The sequence below is a fragment of the Hemibagrus wyckioides genome, linkage group LG06, assembly GCF_019097595.1.
Source record: "Hemibagrus wyckioides isolate EC202008001 linkage group LG06, SWU_Hwy_1.0, whole genome shotgun sequence".
NCBI classification, from domain to species: Eukaryota; Metazoa; Chordata; class Actinopteri; order Siluriformes; family Bagridae; genus Hemibagrus; species Hemibagrus wyckioides.
This window is the reverse complement of record NC_080715.1, coordinates 1,841,778-1,862,642: the sequence shown is the minus strand read 5'-3', so window position 1 is coordinate 1,862,642 and position 20,865 is coordinate 1,841,778. Positions and strand designations below refer to the sequence as shown.

The 20,865-nt window shown below is 41.6% G+C and overlaps 1 protein-coding gene across 2 annotated transcripts in view; it reads right to left on the bottom strand.

The window, feature by feature from the left end:
• The window catches only part of asic4a (acid-sensing (proton-gated) ion channel family member 4a), a 64,378-nt gene that overhangs the window by 29,759 nt on the left and 13,754 nt on the right, over nucleotides 1–20,865 (bottom strand). The gene's annotated exons all lie outside the window — the stretch shown is intronic.

Genomic DNA, 20,865 nt, shown 5'->3' with positions numbered 1-20,865 from the left:
TTACTGTGTCAGAACACCAGACTGAGTGCAATCAAGAGCATGTGGAACTCAGTGGAGCCTCCAGGATGTCAGAGGAGGAGCTTTTAAAAGTTTCCAGGATGTCAGAGAAGGAGCTTCTAGGAGCTTTGAGGATGTCATCAGAGGAGCTTCAAAAATCTTCCAGGATGTCAGAGGAAGAACTTCTAGGAGCTTCCAGGATGTCATTGAAGGAGCTTCTAAAGGCTTCCATAATGTCAGAGGAGGAGCTTCAAAGAGCTTCCAGGATGTCAGAGAAGGAGCTTCTAAGAACTTCAAGGATGTCAGAGGAGAAGCTTCTAGGAGCTTCCAGGATGTCAGAGGTGAAGCTTCTAGGATGTCAGAGGAGGAGCTTCTAGGAGCCTCCAGTGATGTGAGTTAATATCCGAGTTTAAAACACCTGCACAGATCGTTCCAGAGTCATACATCGACTCCTTATTGTGGAGTAAAAACTGAGCTTCTGCCATATGTTTGCTTTCTCCAGACTTTAAAGGTGGAGCTCCTGTGTGTAAAAGTTTCACAGGTCTAGTAATATAAGATGATTCTGAGTAAACGTCAATTTATATGGACATGTAAAATTCTGTAGAGACAATTAAATCATCTCACACACGATTTGTGTTCCACTTCCACCGACTCGCTCTTCTACTGAATAGATAAATATGAATAGTGGACAGACGGGTGGTCAGGACGCACCACTCACCCTGAACCCAGAGTCAATCAGATTTAACTAAAATGATCTTGAAAGATATCTGAAATATACGCTAATAGACTGTTATTAACAATTATAATCATCTTGTAATATTGGATACTGTGGTCCGAGAAGAATAATTTACCAGAATTCATCTTAAAATATTCATCATGAACAGTAAAATCTCAGTGTTCCTGAAGATGAGACTGACTTTTCTCAGAGTGGATCTGATCTCAATCACCTCACAGCTAGAAGATTAAAACTCCACACTGAGCAGCAACAAGCAGAAACTGAAGTCAGGTCCGAAGATCCGAATCAGATCCGTTTAACAAGCGTGAGGTTTTAATCTCCACCATCGCTGCAGCGACTCCGACAGAGAACAAGCTAATCTGATTATTTGCTACCGAAACCCACGGTCCTGAAGACGAGTGTGTGTCCTCACACAACCCGAACACACAGACAAACATCATGAATAATAAAACACAACAATTTATCATCAGTGCAGCAGCCGCTGAGTCGACTCACGGTGCTCCAACACAATCCCGGCGCTCAGATCGGATCGGTCCACACGAACAGGTAACACACACAGCTTCCTGTCTTTAGATTTTATTTCATAAACACAATCATTCACTTCTTAGCCTTAATACACCTGGAAGGAATACTTTCTGGTAAACACAACAGCTCTTATGAAGTCGTTTCCCTGCGGCCTGCCTGCTGTTTATCTGAGCTGGAAAAGATGATGTGATGTTCTGTTCTCTTCCAATTTTCTTTACAAAGATAAAAGTTATTAAAAGTTATAAAACAAATGATTTGCTGCCGAAATCACTGTCACAACATTGATTGGTTTCCTCTGAGGTAGAGAGAGATGGCACTGTCCTCATCATAAATATCTACTAATGTTTTTTTATGTTTGCTTTTATATCCACTATTACACATACACAAGCATTCATCTAATAAGTAAATAAGTCAACAGATAGATAGATAGATAGATAGATAGATAGATAGATAGATAGATAGATAGATAGATAGATAGATAGAGGCCGTGCTCAAGAGCCCAACAGTGGCAGCTTGGTAGTGCAGGGGCTTGAATCAACATCCCAGAGCCTTAACCACTTAATCCACCACCACCTAATAGTAGTGATGGAGGTTGTTAGCTCATGAAGAGCATCCTGAGTATAGAGACATCATTAGAGCATCATTAGTACAGGATTTATTCCATTCTGTAGACTCCTTTATCTAGAGCAAATTATGTTTATAAAAAACTGAAGGGTAAGGGCCTTGCACAAGGGCCCAGCAGTGGCAGCTTGGTGGACCTCTGATGCAAACTCACAACCTTTTAATCAGCAGCCCAACGTCTAAACCACTGAGCTACCACATCCTCCAGATGCTGAACAATTTTTTATAATAATGAACTTTTCCCCATGTTCTTGTTGTGTCCATGTTGATCACTGAGTGTCTTTGTCATGTTCCACTCCACAGTGGAGGTTAATATGAAGCTCATATGAAAGTAGAAACTCAGGACTATAAGAATTTGTAGTGTTTTAAAAGGATTTCTGTTTTTCTTTAAACTGCTAGCGGTGATATATTCAAAGAAAAGTTCCAGGCTTGTTTTTTTCCACACAAATGTTTGTATCTTCAAAGTAAACGTTGATCTCAAACCCATTTCTGCTCTCTGAGATGCTCCGAGTGCTTGTTCATCTAAAAAACAGCTGAAATTTCATCTTCAACCAGTAAACTTCTGTGTAAGGTTCTCCAACAGAGGGAAAAACACACGTTTGTTTAAACTGATGTCTCATAAGACCATTTCAGGCTCTAAAAGCTGCTAGGGCTGAGCATCTGAGCCATCTGATTGAAATAAACCAGAACAATCCCAGATTCTTATTTAGTACAGTAGCTAAACTAACAAAACATCAGATTTCTGGAGAGAGTATTCCATCACAGTTTAGTAGTGAGGACTTTATAAATTTCTTCACTAAAAAATTGATAGTATCAGGAACACAATATTGGATGTTCAACCACTGACAGCATCCGGTGATCCAGACCAGCCTATAGCTCCACACTTAAAACTACAATGCTTTACCAGCATAGGGCAGGAAGAGCTAGTTAAACTTATCACCACGGCTAAACCAACAACGTGTTTGTTAGATCCAATTCCAAATAGATTGCTGAAAGAAGTGATACATGCAGCTGGAGAGCCTCTTCTTAATATTATTAACTCCTCGTTATTTCTAGGTCATGTTATTAAGCCTCTTCTTAAGAAACCAAAACTAGACCCTGATGAAATATCAAATTACAGACCGATTTCAAACCTTCCGTTTATATCAAAAATACTAGAAAAAGTGGTGTCAGCTCAATTATGCTCCTTCCTACAGGAAAACAATATCCTTGAAGTATTTCAGTCAGGTTCCAGGCCCCATCATAGTACAGAAACTGCACTAGTTAAAATCACTAATGACTTGCTTTTAGCTTCGGACCAAGGCTGCATCTCCATTTTAGTCCTGCTTGATCTTAGTGCTGCATTCCACACTATAGATCATAATATCCTCATAGATCACTTACAAAATCACACAGGTATGCAGGGACAGGCATTAAAATGGTTTAGATCCTACCTGCCTGATCCATACCACTTTGTAGATTTAAATGGAGAACTGTCCAGTGTAGTGCCAGTGAAATACGGGGTCCCACAAGGGTCAGTTTTAGGACCTCTGCTTTTCTCAGTATACATGCTTCCATTGGGTAACATCATTAGAAGGCATGGGATTAGTTTCCATTGTTATGCCGATGATACCCAGTTATATATCTCATCAAAACCAGATGAAATATCTAATTTGTCTAGACTAACTGAGTGTGTCAAAGATATTAAAGATTGGATGACTGATAATTTCCTATTACTAAATCCTGATAAGACAGAGATATTACTTATTGGCCCAAAAACCAGTACACAGAAGCTCTCACAATTCAGCTTGCATCTAGAAGGATGTACTGTTACTACTAGCTCAACAGTGAAAAACCTGGGCTTAATATTAGACAGCAACTTATCCTTTGAAAATCATATTTCCAATATCACAAAAACAGCCTTCTTCCATCTTAGGCAGCTTAGGAACATTTTATCTGTATCTGATGCAGAAAAACTAGTTCATGTATTCCTGACCTCCAGACTGGACTACTGTAATGCATTACTAGGTGTTTGTCCTGCATCTTCAATAAACAAGCTACAGTGAGTCCAGAATGCAGCTGCCAGAGTTCTTACCAGATCAAGAAAATATGATCATATAACCCCAATATTATCATCCCTGCACTGGCTACCTGTGAAGTTTAGAATTGACTATAAATTAGCTCGACTTGTGTACAAGACTCTAATTGGTTTATCTCCCACCTATCTCTCCAGTCTCCTAACACGTTACAATCCACCACGCTCTTTAAGATCACAAAATTCCAGACTTCTAGTAGTTCACAGGATATTAAAGTCCACAAAAGGGGGTAGAGCATTTTCGTATTTAGCTCCAAAACTTTGGAATAGTCTTCCTGACAGTGTTCGGGGCTCAGACACAGTCTCCCAGTTTAAATGTAGACTAAAGACTTATCTCTTTATCCTGGCAAACATCTAACACATCCCATAACCTTGTGCTCCAGTACATCTGATTAAATGCACATTCAGATAGTACTGCTAATATTATGAACAGCAGCTACGCTAATGCTGTTCCATTGTTTCCCTTCTTCTACCCATCCCGAGGCATACAGAGACTGTGCTCCAGTGGTATCCGGAGATGGACCAGCTCCAGCCGGGTTCTGCTTGTGAGGATTGGGATATTCAAGCAGCGCCATGGACAACAACCTCCTTATTGATTTACATAACATTATACACATGCTGTATCTGCATCACACAACTGTCACCCAATTGAGGATGGGTTTCCTTTTGAGTCTGGTTCCTCTCAAGGTTTCTTCCTCTTACCATCTAAGGGAGTTTTTCCTTGCCACAGTCGCCTCAGTCACCTCAGGCTTGCTCACTTGGGATAACATCTAGGACTGTCTGTCTGTCTGTCTGTTTATATGTTTGTTGTTTTCTTATGTCGTTTCTCATGTAAAGCTGCTTTGAGACAATGCTCTTTGTTAAAAGCGCTATACAAATAAAATTGAATTGAATTGAATTTCTGTTCCACCAGCAGACTGGAACACCAGAGTTATTATAAAACATCCCTGAAGTAAAAGCATTTACACAGTAAAAGACATGATGATCTGAGAAGCTCCTCAGTATGAAGATGTGTGCTGTGCTGAGATTGTGTAGATGTTGAGATCTGTCAGACACAGGAACACCTCAGCTGCTCAGTCTTTCACAGCATTCAGCTGTTCTCATTTCATAAGAGGCTTCATTACTGAATGAACTCCTCAGAAGGTCAGTGGATGAGGGTTTGAGGGAAGATCGAATGAAGAACCTCCTGCTGTAAACCGTTCCTGTCTACAGTGCACGACTCGGTGCTGAGTTTTAGGAAGCTTGATGAGAAATTTCCCCTCAGAGAACATACCGATCTCAGCAGTCTCAACTCAGAGCAAATCTCACTAACGCTAGAGCTAAACAGAGCAATCTGATGGATCTGCTGCTTCCTCACTGACTGATAACAGAACTTCTGCTATAAGAGAGAGAGAGAGAGAGAGAGAGAAAGAGGGAACAAGTGGTTTTACTTTCCATCTCTTCCTGTCTCACTCTCACAGCATGAAAGCGACACAGCTGCTAGAAGCTAATGCCAATTAGCACGTGTCAGCAGAGGCTGGACTTAAAAGACACCAGAGAAAAGGTCATGTATTAAACCTGTTCCATTATTCCTGCTTTATTCATCTTCACATTATTTTTCCTTTTTTATTCATAATCACATTGCTCCCTCTTTATTCTGTATCATTCCTTCTCCGTTCTTCATCACATTGTTGCTTTTTTCCCCTCAGGTTTATTTACATAAAATACAGGATTTAGTAGAAAAATAGAATGTTGTAGCGACTGATCTAGCGTGCTAGCTAATCTCAGGCTAGTTTGTAAAATGCTGAAAACTAGCAGCAGGTTCAAGAGTGAAGCATCTCAGAGAATGTCTGTCAGTTTCAGTCTGATCTTTAAATCATCATCAAAGCCACAGGGACTAAAGACGGCAAAGTGCAGTAACCAAAACACACCTCCGCTAGATCAGATTCAACCAGACTGAGCCAATTAAACTATGTGATTTCCTGTAGAACTGTACAAATCAGTTCTGATGGTTAACTCTGATCAGATTCATCATTGTTTAGAGACAATTCCACTGATTAAATCCTGAAAAAACCACATATCCCAGAATTCCACACCATCACTCAATACTCCCAGATACATTGTTCATCTCAGGATTTACTATCATCTACTTCCACAAAAAATTCCACTACCCATAATTTCACAACATCTCTAACTACATCAGGGACACATTCCACGTCCCAAAATTCCACATCAACATTGAATATTCCCAGATTCATAGTTTATCTGGGGGTTGATCACCATCATCTACTTCCACAAAAAATTCCATGCACCAGAATTCCTCCCCATCACTAATTAAATCCTGAACAAGCCACATATCCCAGAAATCCACAACATCACAGTCTATTTCCTGGACAAATTCCTTATACCAGAATTCCACACCATTACTGAATAATCTAGAAAGATAGTTCATCTCGGGGTTCATCACTATCATCTACTTCCACAAAAAATTCCACAACCTATAATTCCACACCATCACTGACTAAATCCTGAACAAACCACATATCCCAGAATTCCACATCATCACTCAATATTCCCCGATTCATTGTTCATCTTGGGGTTCATCACCACCATCTACTTCCACCAAAAAATCCACTGCCTGTAATTTCACACCATCTCTAACTACATCAGGGACACATTCCATGTCCCAGAATTCCACACCATCTCTGAACACTCCCAGAATCATGGGATCTCATCACCTCATCATTTCTGCATTGTGTCTGTAACAGTGCTGGTTTTAGGGTCTGGATTTTGTTGTGCACTCTTTCAATCCCATAATGCACCACAGCAGGAAATCTCTCACTGCACTCACACTCATGATTCTCCATGATGTTTAGATGTTTCTCCTCAATCCTACTGCAAATGCAACCAGCAGGTTCATGGATTCAGGTAGTGAGCTTTTCTGAAACATGTGGCTTATATTGTCACTAGATTGTGGGAAGTGGGAAGTGGGAAATGTTTGAGTGGGTAGCATGCTAACATTAGCTACAACAGCGTGTTAATAAAATAGCACTTTATCCAGCACACACACTGGTGTTGTGTATATCAGAGTGTGTGTGATTTATTGAAACCCTTATTTTACACAGTGAAGGATTTCTAACACAGAGCTGGATCTTCTCAGTCCACTAGTGTTTCAGACAGGAAGCAGCTTGAGATAATCAGTGTGTTCCTACAGACATGTAGTTCTTACTTATTACTATATCAGAGATATCTATAAATCCTAACAGACGGAAGAAAATTGCATCTCTAATCTCCATCCTCGCATCACACACTGATCTACACTCGCCTCCGCTCCAGGAATCAGGCCAGAAATCAAAGGGAATAACTCACAGGCTAACGGTTTAGAGATCTGATACTGAGGTGTTTAAATGAAACCCTGCTTCCTGCTGCTTCAAGGCTTCAGTAAAGGTTCCTGAGAACCGAGAACAGACACACACACACACACACACACACACTAAATTGTCCTGTTTACACACACCTGTCACTTTACATGCCACTTTACATTTTTTATATTAACCCTGTTTATGTGTCACTTTAATATTTGCACTCACTGTATACACTGCTATCTGTACAAAAGTCAGCCTATATGTTGTTTGTCTGCACTGTCTTGTCTTGTCATCCTGTACACTTCTGTTGTATGTCTAGTTTTTATTGCACCTTAAGTATAGTTTAGTTTTATCTCTATGTTATATCTCTATGTTTGTCTGCGTCTCTGTACTTTGTCTGTGTTCTGTGTAGCACCTCTGGTCTAGGAGGAACGCTGTTTCACTTCACTGTGTACTGCATCTGATATATATGGTTGAAGTGACAATAAAGCTTCTTTGACTTTTGACTTTGACTTGAGAGCACCTGAAAGCAAAACTTCTGGAAAATTCTGTCCTCAGCACTGAAGAAGAAGAAGAAGAAGAAGAGAAGAAGAAGAAGAAGAAGAAGAAGAGGATGAAGAAGAAGAAGAAAAAGAAGAAGATGAAGAAGAAGAAAGAGAAGAAGAGGAAGAAGAAGAGGAAGATGAGGAAGGAGAAGATAAAGGAGAAGCAGATGAGAAGAAAGAAAAGTACAAGGATCACAGTGAACTACAGCAGGAACTGGAAATGAAGCCAGGTGTGAAAAACCTGCAGGTCGTTCCACTTTTCTTCACGTCTCTCAGAACAGATGTGTTTATATTTTAAAGAGTTGTGTAATCAGCTATGTAAGCCCACGAGGACATGAAGAAACTGATCTGTGACACTACATTACACAAACACACACTCCAGGAGGAAATTCTGATCTTCTGGTAGTTAAAGGTGTTTATCAGCACAACAGCTGGGTTATGTTATTATTGTACAGCACAAACACACAGTACAATAAAACCACGAGGTAACCACAGCTTTTATACTCAACTGGGTTATGAATATCTCATTTAAAAGAACTTTTTCTCGTCTATCATTTAACACTAATTTCTGATACTCATGTGAACCTTCAGTCTTCAGTTTAAACTCTGCACCTGAGGAAACACTCGTCTGAAGTTGAAGGCTACCAGAATTCAACCCTGAACAACATGAACCCTCTGTCACAATAACAATTTTTATAAAGACATGGATGAGTGAGTTTGGTGTGGAGGAACTTGACTGGCCTGCACAGAGTCCTGACCTCAACCCCATAGAACACCTTTGTGATGAATTAGAGTGGAGACTGTGAGCCAGACCTTCTCGTCCAACATCAGTGCCTGACCTCACAAATGTGCTTCTAGAGGAATGGTCAAAACCTTGTGGAAAGCCTTCTCAGAAGAGTTGAAGCTGTTATAGCTGCAAAGGGTGGGACAACTCCATATTACATTCATGTGCATGTGAAGGCAGATGTCCCAATACTTTGGGCAATATAGTGTATGTTTATTCAGAATAAATTAGAGACAACATCTAGATTCTGGAAACATCAATAATTTTTGTTTTCTTGACCATTGCCATTATGTAAAAAAAAGTTTAATGGTGTTATGGAGAGGTGTGATGGAGTGGTGTGATGGAGTGATGTGATGGAGTGATGTGATGGAGTGGTGTGATGGAGTGGTGTGATAGAGCGATATGATGGAGTGGTGTGATGGAGTGATGTGATGGAGTGGTGTGAGGGAGTGATGTGAGGGAGAGGTGTGATGGAGTGGTGTGATAGAGCGATATGATGGAGTGGTGTGATGGAGTGGTGTGAGGGAGTGATGTGAGGGAGAGGTGTGAGGGAGAGGTGTGATGGAGAGGTGTGAGGGAGAGGTGTGAGGGAGAGGTGTGAGGGAGAGGTGTGAGGGAGAGGTGTGAGGGAGTGGTGTGAGGGATGAAAGATGAAACATGTCTGATCCTCCTGCTTCTACTCAGGTACCTGGAGGATATTCAGCACCATGCACTTAACATGCATCAGTAACTTGTGTGTGTGTGTGTGTGTGTGTGTGTCTCTACTCTCATCTCCATAACGACCAAATAATCACTAATCACATAACCGTGCTCGAGGAGCAATATTAGAAGAGATCAGCCTTAAAATGGTCCAGACTCTGATGAAGGCAGATGGGAGAACAGCGTTAATGCCGGTGGTTTGTAAACATAAATGAAAATGATCCTCTACTAATGAAATAAAATGACAAAACAAATAGCTGTAACTAATCAAGCAGAACGACACACAGCAGAGCCGCACTGAAGCACACACACTTACAGAAATAATAAACAGAGTAACGACTAAACGAGGCTCGTTACTGAGGATTCATCAGTGTTTATATAGAAGGAGATTTAATTAGTGAATAAACCAGTACACACATACATACACACACACACACACAAAATTACAAATAACACAAATTCATGGACCATGCCAAAAATAATAACTGGGATAATTAATCCACTAAAACTTTATCATTATTTTCCTTTTTTGGGGGACAGTAATGCAAGATAATTTTTTTCCTTTATTAATTAACTAATTAGTAAGGAATTATTGGAGAAAATGGGCTAAGTGGTATAAAATGTGTGAGGATGGAGAATGAATTCTGTAGAATAATATGTTTCGTCACACACACACACAGTCTCTCACACACACACACACACACAGTCTCTCACACACACACACACACACACACACACAGTCTCTCACACACACACACACACACACAGTCTCTCACACACACACACACACACAGTCTCTCACACACACACACACACACACACAGTCTCTCACACACACACACACACACAGTCTCTCACACACACACACACACACACAGTCTCTCACACACACACACACACACAGTCTCTCACACACACACACACACACACACAGTCTCTCACACACACACACACACACAGTCTCTCACACACACACACACACACACACACAGTCTCTCACACACACACACACACACACACAGTCTCTCACACACACACACACACACACAGTCTCTCACACACACACACACACACAGTCTCTCACACACACACACACACACACAGTCTCTCACACACACACACACACACACACACAGTCTCTCACACACACACACACACACACACACAGTCTCTCACACACACACACACACACACACAGTCTCTCTCACACACACACACACACAGTCTCTCACACACACACACACACACACACAGTCTCTCACACACACACACACACACACACAGTCTCTCACACACACACACACACACACACACACACAGTCTCTCACACACACACACATACACACACAGTCTCTCACACACACACACACACACAGTCTCTCACACACACACACACACACACACACACAGTCTCTCACACACACACACACACACACACACAGTCTCTCTCACACACACACACACACACACACAGTCTCTCACACACACACACACACACACAGTCTCTCACACACACACACACACACACAGTCTCTCTCACACACACACACACACAGTCTCTCACACACACACACACACACACACACACACAGTCTCTCACACACACACACACACACACACACACACACAGTCTCTCACACACACACACATACACACACACAGTCTCTCACACACACACACACACACAGTCTCTCACACACACACACACACACACACACAGTCTCTCTCACACACACACACACACAGTCTCTCACACACACACACACACACACACACAGTCTCTCTCACACACACACACACACACACTAAAGAAGACTGCAGTCGACAGTCGATAACTTCACTCTGATACTACAGACTCAAAACTCTTAATGACCAGAAATGACTCTGTTTCCTCCAGCAGACTCGGCACTGCTCATCTCTACAGTCCACAGAAGATTTTATGGATATTTTTAATAATCACTCTATCCAGCGTCACACAGATGAAGACTCATTTTTGAGTCTCCAGGTTTCTTCCTCATGTGAAGTTCACCTCTGGCCTGCTCATTAGAGACAGGTCTATTTCTGGATTTCTGTAAATCTGTTTTGTGGAAATGTACGTTACTAAAATTGCTAAATAAATAAAATGTGTTCTCTAAAACTTAATCCAAGACTAAAACATACAAAAGTATAAAAGCCAAGAGCAGCAGTGCAGGAAAGCCATGAAAACAATGCTGACTTCAAAAGTGTCATAAAACCATGCAGTATCTATCACACAGAGATCTATCACAGAGATCTATCACACAGAGATCTATCACAGAGGTCTATCACACAGAGATCTATCACACAGAGATCTATCACAGAGATCTATCACACAGAGCTCTATCACACTGAGATCTATCACACAGAGATCTATCACACAGAGATCTATCACAGAGATCTATCACACAGAGCTCTATCACACAGAGATCTATCACACAGAGATCTATCACACAGAGCTCTATCACACAGAGCTCTATCACACTGAGATCTATCACACAGAGATCTATCACACAGAGATCTATCACAGAGATCTATCACACAGAGCTCTATCACACAGAGATCTATCACACAGAGATCTATCACACAGAGCTCTATCACACAGAGATCTATCACACAGAGATCTATCACACAGAGATCTATCACACAGAGCTCTATCACACTGAGATCTATCACAGAGATCTATCACACAGAGCTCTATCACAGAGATCTATCACACAGAGATCTATCACAGAGGTCTATCACACAGAGATCTATCACAGAGATCTATCACAGATCTATCACACAGAGATCTATCACACAGAGATCTATCACACAGAGATCTATCACAGAGATCTATCACAGAGGTCTATCACACAGAGATCTATCACACAGAGCTCTATCACACTGAGATCTGTCACAGAGATCTATCACAGAGATCTATCACAGAGATCTATCACAGAGATCTATCACAGATCTATCACACAGAGATCTATCACACAGAGATCTATCACACAGAGATCTATCACAGAGATCTATCACACAGAGATCTATCACAGAGGTCTGTCACACAGAGATCTATCACAGAGGTCTGTCACACAGAGATCTATCACAGAGATCTATCACACAGAGATCTATCACACAGAGATCTATCACACAGAGATCAATCACAGAGAGATCTCTCACAGAGATCTATCACACAGAGATCTATCACACAGAGATCTATCACACAGAGATCAAGCACAGAGAGATCTATCACAGAGATCTATCACACAGAGATCAATCACAGAGAGATCTATCACACAGAGATCTATCACACAGAGATCTATCACAGAGAGATCTATCACAGAGATCTATCACACAGAGATCTATCACAGAGATCTATCACAGAGGTCTGTCACACAGAGATCTATCACAGAGATCTATCACACAGAGATCTATCACAGAGGTCTGTCACACAGAGATCTATCACAGAGGTCTGTCACACAGAGATCTATCACAGAGATCTATCACACAGAGATCTATCACACAGAGATCAATCACAGAGAGATCTCTCACAGAGATCTATCACACAGAGATCTATCACACAGAGATCTATCACACAGAGATCAAGCACAGAGAGATCTATCACAGAGATCTATCACACAGAGATCAATCACAGAGAGATCTATCACACAGAGATCTATCACACAGAGATCTATCACAGAGAGATCTATCACAGAGATCTATCACACAGAGATCTATCACAGAGATCTATCACAGAGGTCTATCACACAGAGATCTATCACAGAGATCTATCACACAGAGATCTATCATACAGAGATCTATCACAGAGATCTATTACAGAGATCTATCACACAGAGATCTATCACAGAGATCTATCACACAGAGATCTATCACACAGAGATCTATCACAGAGATCTATCACACAGAGATCTATCACACAGAGATCTATCACACAGAGATCTATCACAGAGATCTATCACAGAGATCTATCACACAGAGATCAATCACAGAGAGATCTATCACACAGAGATCAATCACAGAGATCACAGATGATGACATGTTTGCAGAGCTTGTATATTAAACTAGGAAGTTAAGAGAAAGTGATGATTGTGGAGGAACAGTGAGGACAGAGGGATCATCAGCAGTGAGGACGTGTCCCACGTCCCAGCTACAGTAATTACAAACACACTAACTACACAGAGTTCTACACTGATACTCAAAGTTTCTACAACGTTGAAAGGTTACTTTCATTTCCTTGTAAAAATCACTGATGAGTTTTTATATGCAAACCTTCTCAAGATGAAGAATCTCGGTTTATACCAGGTATTGTTAAGCTAAAATCTTTTATTTATTTTTAACTTGGTAATTGGAAAGAGTCTCACACTCCCTCTCTATGTCTCACACACACACACACATACACACACACACTCCAAACACTGAAAGCCTAAACAATACACACTAATCATCGTCATCCTCATCATCATCTCAATGAGAAGAAGCATTAATACTGAAGCTAAAGCTAAAAGTGTTGATCCTCGACAGATCCTCGATCAGCTCCTCCATCCTGAGGATTAACACCACATATCACATCTGTATCATAAAGCTCATAAACACACACTGTAAGAGTTGTGGGATTGATCTGATCAGTCTGATGGACTCCAGATCCTTCACCCTGCTCAGTCTAGACCTCAGTAACATCAACACACGCCCACGCTGTTTACAAACTGTGCTGTTATTCTGAAATTATTCTGAATTAAAACGATCACTAATTTGAAAGCAGCTTTTTTTGCTAAAGATATATTTACTCTGATCTGTAGGCAGACTGTCATGCTGTACCCAACACATGATAATTCACAGGTCTGCACTGCACTTCATTACATAATTCCAGCCCTGCTGCTTTAATTCACACTGCGTCCGGCGTCAGACTCCCACTTCTTAAAGATTACTGTACCTTAAACTGAACAAATATAGACAAGCAGCTTCATACAGTTTCAGCGGTCAATATTTACCTGCAGAAAAGAGCAGTCTTTATTTAGCACTTGGAAAAGCTTTGGAGGTTTCATCAAAACCAGACAACATTCTGCAGCGATGAAGCATATTAAAGTAAAATAAACTTCCAAAATCCTCAGAGGTAAATGGAGGGAAAGTGGAGCTAAGCTGTATGTCACCTGCATATAACTGATAAGAAAAGCCATGAGAGCATCCAGGACTGGAGCCAGTACTGAGTACTGACCCCTGAGGCAGCATGGGATGAGATCCATCCATCAGCAAGTAAACCACTATCAGGTGATATACAGTACATACAGTATCTCTACTTTTAATGCCATGTTATCATTTCATCAGAACAATCTTCTGATTCCCTCAGAATCATATTTGAGTCTGATATGATTTGAAGGGGTATAGAGTTTCTCCTGAAATTCTCTGAACACTGAGTAACCATGATACGTTCATCTCAAACTGTCCCTCTGGGGTTTAATCACTAGCTCAATCCCTGAGGGGTTTAATCACCAGCTGGGGGTCTTCTGTTACTGAGGATTAGGTCTGGTTTTAGCTATGAAGCTTAATTTACATTTATATTTCATCATTCCTGAAAATTCTCTCATCCAGAGCAGACAGATGAAGGAAGAGTGATATAATCATCTAGCAAACCTGCAGAGATACATCACCTGAAAAACAGTGATAGAATGATAGTGACAGAGTGATAGTGATAGAGTGATAGTGATAGTCATAGTAATAGAGTGATAAAGTGCTCTAGATGGTGAACATTGCCAAACAAAAATGTCAGGACTGAAAATTCTGCAGCTAATTAACATGTGAGATGTAATACATGGTCATTGCAGATGAAGTGAGGAGTTCTCCTGAGGAGATACTGCTGAACTGAAGGTCTATACATATTTTCAGAATGAAGAGAAAGCTCCATTTCCATTTGCAGCTTCTTCCACCACTGAGGAGTGAGGATGATGATGATGATGATGATGCAGCGAGATCTTGCACTATGAGAGAAAGATGTTCCAGTGCACTGAAGATGAAGACCTGACTTGGTGAGAAGGTGTGTAGATCTGAACCAGGGCTGTTGGATAATGTGGTGAAGTCCTGTAAGAATTTATATGAGAAATAGTTTCATGCTGCAGCATTAAATTGGTGCAGGTCATCAGTAGGACCTGAGAGAACTTCTGAAGGTTCTGAAACATTCTGATGTTTCACAGGGTTTCAAGGAACCAAGCAAGTAGATGCAGTAGTTAGGTATTAAGAAATAGCTAATGTTTGTTCAGAAGCTAATGCTTGAGCAGATTCTGTGACCATAAATGGTTCTCCTGGAGATGAAATCTGCATGATCTGGAGGTTCATGTGATGTGATTAGACAGACAATTATGGCTCAGTGTTTAAGGCTCTGGACTGCTGATCAGAAACTTGTAAGTTCAAGCTCTGACACCAAGCTACCACTGCTGTGTCCTTCACCAAAGCCCATAACGCACTGAACCTGCACTCAGACCCCTGCTTCATAATTAACATAAAAGAAAGGAATCTACACCTGTACTCACTGACAATATAGACTTCCACAAGATTCCTAGCCACATGTCCTGGGTGGATTGACCCTCATCATCAAGGGTGAATCCAATAAGGGGGAGGTCTGTGGGGGTGTGGATATCAATCACCATCCAGAAGGAGATGTCAGAGAAGCAGGACAGTGAAGAAGAAGAAGAAGAAGAAGAAGCAGAGGAGAAGAGACATGGAGCTAAGTGTCTTTGGTGTAGAAGAGGAACCATGAGAGCTGATCAGTAAGTCCTGGGATGTAGTAGAACAAGCATAGACCATGTACTGACCCCTGATGAAATCCAGTACTGAGGTTCAGTGAATAACATGGTGTAAAGACATTATTAGATTGATCTTAATTAGCAAAGCACATCAGACTTCACTGTATCACTAAACTCCACCTCACTGACACAAACTATACTGAACTATATACTAACTATACTGAAAATTTCATTAAAGTCAAATATATAAACTTATAAAACAGACAGAACTCAACTGTCTCTGGAAGAGTTGCATAACAAAGCTGTCAAGACCTCACAAGCTCCGAAGCTCCTGTGGCGTTGTGTTAGGAGAAAAAAAGAGAAAAAGCTGAAGGGAAGATAAGTGTTAAGGGTTGAGGTGAAACTCTTTAACCCCAGTGGAGCTTCCATCATTAGCAGGTTGCTGAGTGAGAAACGCTGCAGCGTTAATAAGATGACACTTGAAACGGCGCATCGATCGAAGAGGCTGAAAAACATCTCATAATCCGACTGCTACGGCAGCCACTTTAAATGTGCTAATTAGGATCATCGATCTGATAGCATGATGCTAGCACTGAGGGGAAATCCTGCTTTCTTTAACAAACTATAACTGCTTTTATAGAACTTTTCTTCGCTTTTTTTATCTCAGATCTTCAGATGAGATCAGAACTGCTCAAACATCTAAGCTGAAGTTGAAATTCCATTCACTTTTGTAGCAATAACCGCAGCTGCCATGCACATTAGCATGGAGTAAATGTTTCAGAGAGAGAGAGTGTGTGCTGCTTTCTGACCTGTAGCTGAGTGAGTGACAGAGCAGTGACAGATATAAATGTGAGTCTTCATCACACTGGACACACACATAAACACTCTGACTCCCTCGACTCCACTCTGAATTGCTCATTTATTTGTGCGCTAGGGTTCTGGTTAGACTCCAGCTGGGTTCCATGTTGGTAAAGTATGTGGTGTGATTACAGGGGGATTGTTAGCCATCATATATTACACCACACACTGCTGAGTTCTGGACTCTGATTGGTGGATCAGGTGTTGATTAATTCTCTCTCTCTGACATTGGCACAGGTTTATATTAACACACTCGCTCTGATATACGTTACCGTTTCCATAGCAACAGCTCATCCACAGGAAGCTGGATGATACGTTTTCTTTATTGGTCACATATACATTACTGCACAGTGAAACTCTTTCTTTGCAAATCCCATCCTTGGAGGTTCGGGTCAGAGCGCAGGGTCAGCCATGGAGCAGGGTGGGTTGGGGGCCATGCTCAAAGGGCCCAGTGGTGGCAACTTGGCAGTGTTGGGCTCAAACCCCAACCTTCTGGTCAATGACCCAGAGCCTTAACCACTTGAGCTACCAAAACCTGGACAAGCTAGAATTTTGGTGTTGTTATAGAATATATAAAGGGAAGGATGTTTCTAGCTGCTATAACACAAGTGACAACAAAAACAAACTCCTTTCATGGATGTTCCACAACACCGGGTGTGTAAATTGATTAAATGTATAGGATGTGTCTTTCTTTAATGAAAATAAACTGTGTTAAGTAGCTGTTGTGTCAGAGGGGCGAACCCCCTGGGGGACGCGATGTTCCAGAAAAATAATCAACTTTTTGGTGGGAACAGTTCAGCTCCATCACTCCAACCTGACACACAGCATCTTACTGAGGAGTTTATTCCAGACTTTTGGTAGATTCACATACACACACTCAGAGAGAGACAGAGAGAGAGAGAGAGAGAGAGAGAGCTGAGAAGATTTCTGCTCGAGTCTTCAAGTGTTCTTGAAAGATCCGAGTCTTCAGGCATTTCTGAGAACATCAATATTCTCCTACACTTTAACAGGAAGCTCTTTCATGTTCAACACTTTCAGACTGTGTCAAAGAATCTCTGTAAAATATATATGGAAATATCTCCTTTCCCAGCTGAACAGCACATCACACACACACACACACACACACACACACACACACACACTGAATTCATGGATTTAAAGATGGATTTTTAGAAGAGATTACTATTTGTTGCTTCAGTCATGTGTAGAAGTCATGTGTAAGAGTTATAGAGATTTAGTTTATACACACAGTTCAGTGCAGAGTGTGAAATAAAAGATTAATATAAAACACTGCTTATTATTCGTTCTCGTTGTGTTTCACTTCTTGTACATTTGTAGTTGCAGGAACTGTGTCCAGTCATTGGTCTGTTAGCAGTTCTGTGTTTAGCCGTTGTTTATTTATGTATAACTTCTTTTTTTGTTTTGTTTTTTTGTGAAGGCGTATCGTGTATATCTGTACTGACTTGTGTTTTCCTGTTTCTCAGTGAAGCAGATTGTGTTTGGACTTCAATCATGGAATAAACTTCATCATGGACTGACCCACAGGTGGACACTGACTCTCTTAGTTTTTCTTTTAATAAATCTTATACTCACGTCATGCCTACCCCTCTCTCTCTCTGTCTCTCTCTCTGTCTCTCTCTCTTTCTTGTATGTTGAATGCTTTTACCGCTTTGCTTCTAAAAGTGAGACCATGATGAAAGTACACACAGTGTTTAGCAGGAAATTGTTAGCGTTTTGTTGGTGCTGTAGCGGAAATCAAGCATGTTGACTCACAGTCCAGAATGTAAAGTGTGTTCAGGTCAGAAGGGACTTTGCTTAACCTTCAGATCATTAGATTAAAAATGAGCCAGAAATGTCAGGTCATTATGGATTACGATTCTGGCCTGAGAAAACGAATACATGAAATCTTTATTACCCATCAGGCACTAAAGGATGGACAGGCGGCCTTGACAGTAATTCAGATGTCTTAGTATTCTTCCTTCTACTCTTAAAGTTTACTTTTGGATGCTGGGATGTCTAATCACTCGAGGGTTTGATCAAAGCAGCTGCCCTGAACTCAAACCCTCACATCCCACCCTGAGATTAATGCTCTTTCCTGACAGCTCTCTCACCTGTCTAATCACAGATTAGACTTCATACTTGAGTCACACCAAAATGGCCCAAAATGTTTGTGATGATACACGACCAAACCAGCGACCACCAAACAACAAGCAGGAATCATGACTAGAACCTCACAGTATGATCTGTGCTGACAGATGAAATCCCCAAACCCCTGGCTGAAGCCTCACAGCCGACTGAGTCAGAGTTTGATGATGGCTCCTCCGGCTCGGCTCCGTCAGAGAGATTAAACACACGAGGAGCCTGGACCCTGTCTGCTTCCAGAAGATAAAGAGCACAACATAGATCTCATGAAGGATCCCTGGGTCAGGGCAGAACTCAAATCCATCAACAATCTGAGAAAAGAAACCTGAATTGCAGGATGGTCAGAAGCACCATGAGCACACTGCGGAAGCAGCTTCAGAAATCAGAGTCTACACCTACAAGTGCTTTATTTCATTAAGTATAAAAGAGGTGACAGACATTTGGAAGTATATTTAGCATTCACTCTCTATTATCTAACAAAATGTTTCTGCTCCAGCTCAGCTCACAGTCTATATCTGCACCTGCTTCTGTCCCTGTCACTAATCCATGTGTAGATTCTGTTCCCATTTCTTATCCAGCTCCAGACCCTGATCCTGATCCAGCTCCAGACCCTGATCCTGATCCAGCTCCAGACCCTGATCCAGACCCTGATCCAGCTCCAGACCCTGATCCAGCTCCAGACCCTGATCCTGATCCAGCTCTAGACCCTGTTCCAGCTCCAGCCTCTGATCCAGCTCTAGACCATGATCCAGCTTCAGTGTTTGATGCAGCCTTATTCTCAGTTCCAGACCCAGGACCTAGTCCAGCTTTTAGTATCTGATTCAGTCCCAGTACCTATTGTTACTCCAGTCCCTGATATAACTTTAATCACTGTTCCAATCACTATCCAATCCAGCTTTGACTTCAGTCCCTGATTCCCAGACTTCCTCTGGGAATGGGTAGGAGTGATCAGATTTCCTCATGGAGTGGGTGTGAGTGGTCAGACTTCCTCTGGGGGTGAGTAGGAGTGGTCAGACTTCCTCTGGGAGTGAGTAGGAGTGGTCAGACTTCCTCTGGGAATGGGTGGGAGTGATCAGACTTTCTCTGGGAGTGGGTAGGAGTGGTCAGACTTCCTCTGGGAATGGCTGGGAGTGATCAGACTTCCTCTGGGTGTGGGTGGGAGTGATCAGACTTCCTGCTGGAGTGGGTGTCAGTAGTCAGACTTCCTCTGGAAGTGGGCAGGAGTGGTCAGACATCCTCTGGGAATGGGTAGGAGTGATCAGACTTCCTCTGGGTGTGGGTGGGAGTGATCAGACTTCCTCTGGGTGTGGGTGGGAGTGATCAGACTTCCTCTGGGAGTGGGTGGGAGTGCTCAGATGTTCTCCTGGAGTGGAGTTTAAAATAAATTCTGCACATGATGTAGAGATCTCCTAACATCATGAAGGAGGATTCGAATAAACCTTTATGTGAAAGTGTCAGAGAGACACAGTGCAGTTCAGTCAGGCCATGAGAGTTAAATGAAATTCATTAGAAAAACAAACAAAGACAACAAAATGTTCTGTGAATTTTACATGCTCTTGCCAACATGGCCCTCGACTCCTATATTCTGAAAAAAAAACACACACAAACACATATACACACACACACACATATACACACACACACACACATATACACACACACACATACACACACACACACTTTTCTGTGAAAAAGAAAATGAAGAGTAATTGCATGTTTATGCAACAGATAACGCAGACTGCTGAACAGCGGGAGATGGAGGGACGAGCTACTGCCAATTTCTCT